Here is a 6,759-nt window from a genome sequence, read left to right as displayed (position 1 = left end):
GAAAGATTTATTTAGAGTTGATATTTACTTCTTGTTGAATTCCTGAAGGAGAGCTAAATCTAAATAAAGAATTTCAACTTATGATTTTTAAATTGTGTTTACAGTAATTAGTATATGAAAGACGAAAGGTCAAACAAAAAAAATAACTTGTTTACAAAATACTTCTCTCTCCATCAAAGTACTTCATGTTGTTCCAACTCTTTAAAAACATCTGTACGATTACACAGCATCAACAAAGATCAAAGAATGATGACATTATCTGCCTAAGTAAATCCCTTTTCTTTTTGATAAAGGAGAGAAAAAGTAAACATCATAAAACTCTTCCAAGCTCACTAGAACTCTCAACTTTAAAAATTGGGGAGGGGGATCATTTTCTATGAGGCAAATAATTCAAAAGGTTGGGAATTTTTAAAGGAACATCAATCTGCCCATGTCACCATGAGTGTAATGTGCTGATTTACATCTGCCGCAAATACCATTTCTTATTAGTAGCCCGAAACAGTAATGCCTTCCTCCTCCCTGGCAGGTGCCTACTTTTCTGACACACTTTATCTGTTCACTATGATGCAAACCTGAAATTAACTGGAAAAGAACAAAGAGAAACCTTATCTTCATCCACAAAAGTGACTCTAAACAGGATGAAAATCATGCCAGACAAAAGAGACAAAATTTCATATTTACAGTCTAACATCCCTTAAAGATACTTTGAAGTAACTGGTCCTTTAAACATTCAAGGTAAAAGTGTTTCTGATTGAATTGCTAACCTAGCATCAAAGTAAAATACGTGGTTTCTTTTTGGTTTTGTTTTATTTTTAATGATGTTGAGCTAAACATCTGTCCAGACCGTAGCAAATCACACTGGTTGCAGGAGCTGGGTTGTCTCTGCATTTTATGGATAGCAAGAGGAACGAGGGTCCATGGTTGTGTTCTCCCAGCCTCTGACTTTCTCAGTCTTCTGGATTACTCAATGAATATTATAGTATAATATATAAATAAATAAATGGCTGGGGGAAGGAAGGGAGGGAGGGAAGGACAGAAGGAGGGAAGGAAAAAGGAAAGAACTTTTGTGATTTAAAAGTGCTTGAACTATCTCAAAAATCATGGGGCAAAACAAGCCCAAAGGTCAAACGGAGTTTCTGGGGTACAGTAGGTGGGCAATCCCCCACCTGAAAAATAAATGGACTTTGATCTATTTTTTCTTGAGGCCTAAAATTTCTCATATATAACAAAGACTTTTATACCACAATCAGTTTAAATGTGAACTGTCTGAACTGCTATGACTGAAATTTAATTTTACTAGCGCAGTTTCTCAAATATGATCAATGACTGGCCATATCATGGTTTGCCTGGGACAGTGCTGGTTTGCATCTGTCCTTTCAGAGTAATTATTAGCAGCAGTTTACTTCACTCTCAAGTGTCCTGGTTTGGAAAATAATTTATATGGTCACTCAACCAATGACTAAATGCATGTGAAAATCCTGGTTCTTATTAAAAGTAGAGCTTCCTGGGTTCTACCTTGAACTTAATGAATTAGGACCACTGAGGGGAAGGTTTAGAAAATGCATTTTAACAAGCACCCCCTAGGTAATTGTTAGGATTAATAAAATTTGAGAACTACTGCATTCATTTATAATAGACGATATTAGATTTCAATGAGGAGAAACCTGGAAAGGCCGGTGAATGAAAATAAACAAGAAGAGGTGACATTATTGAATAATATACCTAAAGCCACCAATATATAATTTTGTTTATTTGGCAAGTTTCTTTATGGCCTATATCCAACACCACCAGAACATTTATCTTTGTCCCAGTGGCAGCAAGATTGGTAAAATAGTACAGATATGTCGAAGCTAGCACTGGAGGACTTCATCCAGCTTCTGTATTTACATATGTTTTGACCCTCTGTTTTCTGTTACTCTAGGTCTATGTATCTTCACTTCCTGTCCGTGCGACCCAGTTCTCTCACTAGACCAGATACACTAGGCTACTGATCATTCCAGATGGCTCTCCATGCCATCTCCTCTGTAGATCTAAAGTTTAACTTTAGAAAAATAAATGTAATTATTCCAGTAATCAATGCTAAGTTTTTTCTCACCGAATAATTAAGGGAAGAAGGAGAGCAGTGTAACCCCATGAAGAAAGGGATTAGCTTGGAAGTCTTCTTTTCCTTCTTGTAGCTTTTTTCTTCACAGACAATTGATGATTTTTGGTTAAAATTGAGCAACCACATCTAGGATGGCACCATATACACACGTAGTCTTTAATTTCTACATTAGTTAACTAATGTTCTTTGGTTGCGAGGAACATAAAACAATTCTGGCTGACTTAGACAATAAGGGAAGATTATGGGATGGGTTCTAGAGCATTTCTTGAAATCCAAGGAAGGAGTGAAAGACAAAGGCTCAAAAGGACAAGAAGAGACTCCAGGGCTTCAAGGAGTTTCTAGATCTCTCTCTAGAATTTGCCACTAATGTGATTTGGATCAAATGGCTTCCCAACCCTCTGTCTCATCATTCCAAATGTTAATCATCAGGATGCAGAACTAAGTCAGGTGGCAATTCCCAGACAAGCATCTATGGCCAGGTAGACACAATCACGTAGCATGGATTTGATCTCCTGAGGCCTATGTCTGGGTGCAAAGGAATGATCTCTCTGAAAAAGGAGAAATCACAGTTGACCATACAGCTACCCAAAAAGTATCTACTACAATCCACCCTCTGGCTGCCCAGAACACACACATACACACACACACGCATACACACACTCACATACATACCTTTTTTTTCCTATGTCCAAAAAAAACACTCATAACACATGATCCAACCAATGCTCACACAACTGCGCTGGGAGACAACCAGTCGTTTCCAGGCACTGACCACAGAGGTGAGACATTGGCCTTCAAGTCCGGGACCTCTGACTTATGTTCATTCCTCTTCAGTTCAGTCACAATCCCACCTCAGTATTTTACAGCCTATGGATACATGATAAACACATCCATAACATTATATACCCCTGGAAGAAAGAAAGAGGAAAGAGAAGGAAAATCTGATTATTATAATTCCCATTTAAAAAGGAAACATGAGAATAAATAGCATACTCAGCAAGGAAATAACTGGTACAAGCTACAGTCCTCCATTCCGCAGGCATTCACAAGACTGCGGCTGACACGTAAGATAGATTCCTTCTCAGCTTGTTCCAAGTTCTCCTGGCTTTCAGCCAACACAGCTTGCCAAGGATCTTTGCCCTGATTACACAAAGAATCTAACATGTCCAGGTGGTAGTCTCAGCTCCCAATTCAATAAAACTTAAGTTTTCTTTTAATCCTTGGATGAAGCATTCCTCCATGGAGTACTGAATTCTATAGGCAAAAAGAGTTAAAGAAATAACTTTTAAAAGTTAAAGCAAAAATTCTGGAAGTGAAAGAGTAGGTATAATTGTAAGAGGTACCTTCAACCGTAGGTCCTAGATTGTATTCCGGCTGTGACAACAATATCAAATATATTGGTCACTGGTTCCACTCATGTTCTACAACCTCCAACATAGCACACCAATATCACAAGGTGCTGCTTCTTAGATAGTGTTGTGGCTAAGTTTCAAATAGGTCATTCCAATAAAGCCTGGTTTCATCACGATGATTGGATATTTATACAGCAAGGCCATGAATTTAGTTAGCAGCCTATTGTCTGGCTTGTTCTGCAATGCAGTGAGTTCACCCGTCAGAAGCTATGTATGGAGTCCTGTGATGGCTTGAGGCACATAAGCAGGGGAAGCAAATCTAAATTCCGCGAGACTATTCCAGTGATAATAAATCGCTGCTCCTCCATGACGAAGGGGCCTTCTAACTCAGAATAATTTATCTGCTGCAGGCTAGCAAACCAGGTCCCCTAGAAGTGCACTGCTAGTCACTGATACTAACAGTATATGGGTTAGGCTTGGTGAAAGGAAATTTATATTGGTGAGTCCAAGCGTCACCTCCTTTCTGGCCGTCATAGCTGTAATGGCCATGAAACAATAGACTGGCTGGAGAAGGAGGATGACTGAATCTCACAGAAGGAATCATTTTGTTCTTCTGGTTGTTAAGAAACTCTTCTGCAACAACGGTCTCTTAGTGAGCGTTCACATGGACACAGATTTTCTCACACTCAGGGCCCATTCTGATGGTCCATCCATCCTTCCCTAAAACCTCCTTGTCATCCATTCTCCAATCTTGATCCTTCTAAGTTCCTGACCGTCTAGTCAGACTAGGACTAAAAATTACCTAGTATGTACTCATTTAGCCCTAACGATCTCTAAAATATTGCCACTGTCTCAAGCCCCCTGCTCCGGTATATCCACCATTGCCCAAATCACTCTGGTCGTTCCCTCAGAGACATCTCTGACCTCCCCACAATTCAGCAATGAAAGGGTTAACATCTGACACAACAGAGGATCTTTAGCCCCAGTTCCAGTACTAGATTCCAATTGCCTTACTTGTTACAGATTTTGAATATCACCCATGTGTCAAAGAGTCAGCTCAAGAATTGGTATAGATCCTGACCTCAGGTAAGGTAGACAATAAATTGTTTCCTTCTAGGCAAAATGGACAATAAAATTTCTGCTCAGTATATATACAATGGAATACTACTCAGCCATAAAAAAGACAAAATCATCCTATTTGCTACAAATGGATGGACCTTGAGGGTATTATGTTAGGCAAAATAAGCCAGACAGAGAAAGACAAAGACAGTATGATTCACTCATATGTGGAAGATAAATAAACACATGGATAAAGACAACAGATTAGTGATTACCAGAGGGGAAGGGGCTGGGTGAAAGGGGTAAAAGGGCACATATGTATGGTGACGAATAAAAACTAGACTATTGGTGGTGAGCACAATACAGTCTATACAGAACTAATGTATAATAATGTACACCTGAAATTATACAATGTTATTAACTAATATGACCTCAATAAAATAATTTTTAAAAAATAAAAATTTCTGCTCGAACTATTGTAACCATTTTCCTTCTCAATTGTAGTTCAAGGCCACCCTGAAGAACAGCAGCACTTCCTCTCATCTGTCTGGTGCCAATGTATCGTGCAAAGCCATCCATATACCAGGTTCAAGTTACTTTATCCCTGATCCACTAGTCATAGGAAACGCCCCATGAGGCATAAGGAAGAAAGGGTAATGTAGGAGTGCAACGCCTGCTCACACAATTTACCTGTGTCTTCAGGCTTCTCACAGGCTCAGCCTCATAGGTTTCTCTTCCTTCTCAATCTGCTTGATGTGGATTACTGCTGGCAATGCCACGCTCTCTATGTGTATGAGACAGCACCATTTCATGTCAGGTATCAAAGTACCATGGCCGTCTTAGGCCAGATGGTTGTGTGATTCAGTCTCTACATGAGCCTAGCAACAAGCCAGGAGTCATTTCTCAAAATGAAGGATCATCTGCTAAAGGAGCCTTTGCATTTTCCCAAACACAAAGGGTCTCCTCTGTGATGGCCTTGTTGGGGCTTGTCACGGGCTTCATACAGCTTTTAGCTGGGCCACAGAGCATTCCAGAAGCACTGGATCCACCAGCTCACAAGGGCCAGGGCAGAGCTGCTTGCCTTGCAGCCCGGGCCAGCTGAAGAGCCCTGTCTCGCCTTGGGCCTCACTCCAAACTGGCAGCTTTTGGGGGATCACTCAGAAAAAGGTCAGCATATGACACCCAAAAGTGGCAATACCATGTCTAAAATCCAAAGAGACCCCAAATCACTGTGTCTGGTAAATTTTCTTTAAAAATTTGTGAATGACTGTTTCATGACCCCATATAAATTATAAACTCAATATTTAACTTCAAAGTGCTAAAATTTCAAAGTGCTGCTCTATGATGTTAATCATATTTGGTGATTATAGGTCTTCCAATTCATTTCATTCCTTACTTCCTTCCTTATTTAAATTTCATCTGCTTACAAAAGGGATTCAAAGTGCCTTGTCATGTCACATTACTGCTTCTTCCTAATAAAATGGTAGCAAGAAGTCGCAGAGTAAGATAGCATCTCATAAAATTCAAGTGAGGAAGTTCATCACTTAGCTCCATTTAGTTTCTGTGTTATGAATCCATATGCAGAAATCTGCCCATTTGAAAAACTATTTAAGGACCATTCAAAAACTCTTAGAATCTTTAGCTCTTGTGTGAGACAAGCAGAATAAATACCTGCCCAAGTGGGAAATCGTCCTTCGCTATGCTTTCTTTGAAAGCCATCGTAGCCAAGACTTAAATGTAAATGTCTATGAGGAATTTTTTAACAAATTATTCTTTTGTCTATTTCCTTTACCAAAAATCAGAAGTAAATTAATACCTACATTCTTATGAGCCTTTTTTAGGCAATTTTAACACAAGTTGATTATGAGCGCACCCAAAAAGTGCTTCACTTCATTTACTTCTACAAGTATCTATTGATCATCTACTATGTGCAGGCTCTATGTGAGGCCATAGAGAAATAAGACCCAATTAATAAGCCATCAAAGAGTTTAGAGTCTAGTAGGAGATATAAATAAGTAGACAGAAAATTACAATACAATTTGACAAGTTCTAAGACAGGACTAACAAGAGGTGCTGTGGTATGGAGGGTCAGGGAAGATTTTCCAAAGGAAGTGATATCTAAGCTGAGGCCTAAAGAGACAAGAAGGAGCCATGCAGACCAGTGTGCTAGTAAATGAAGGAAAGAGTGTGTGTTCTGGGCAGACCAAAATTTGTGTGCAAATGCCCAGAAACTACAGAGAGCAT

The sequence above is a fragment of the Diceros bicornis genome, chromosome 3 (genome assembly GCF_020826845.1).
Source record: "Diceros bicornis minor isolate mBicDic1 chromosome 3, mDicBic1.mat.cur, whole genome shotgun sequence".
NCBI lineage: Eukaryota > Metazoa > Chordata > Mammalia > Perissodactyla > Rhinocerotidae > Diceros > Diceros bicornis.
The sequence above is the reverse complement of the archived record's forward strand: the minus strand, read 5'-3'. Positions refer to the sequence as shown.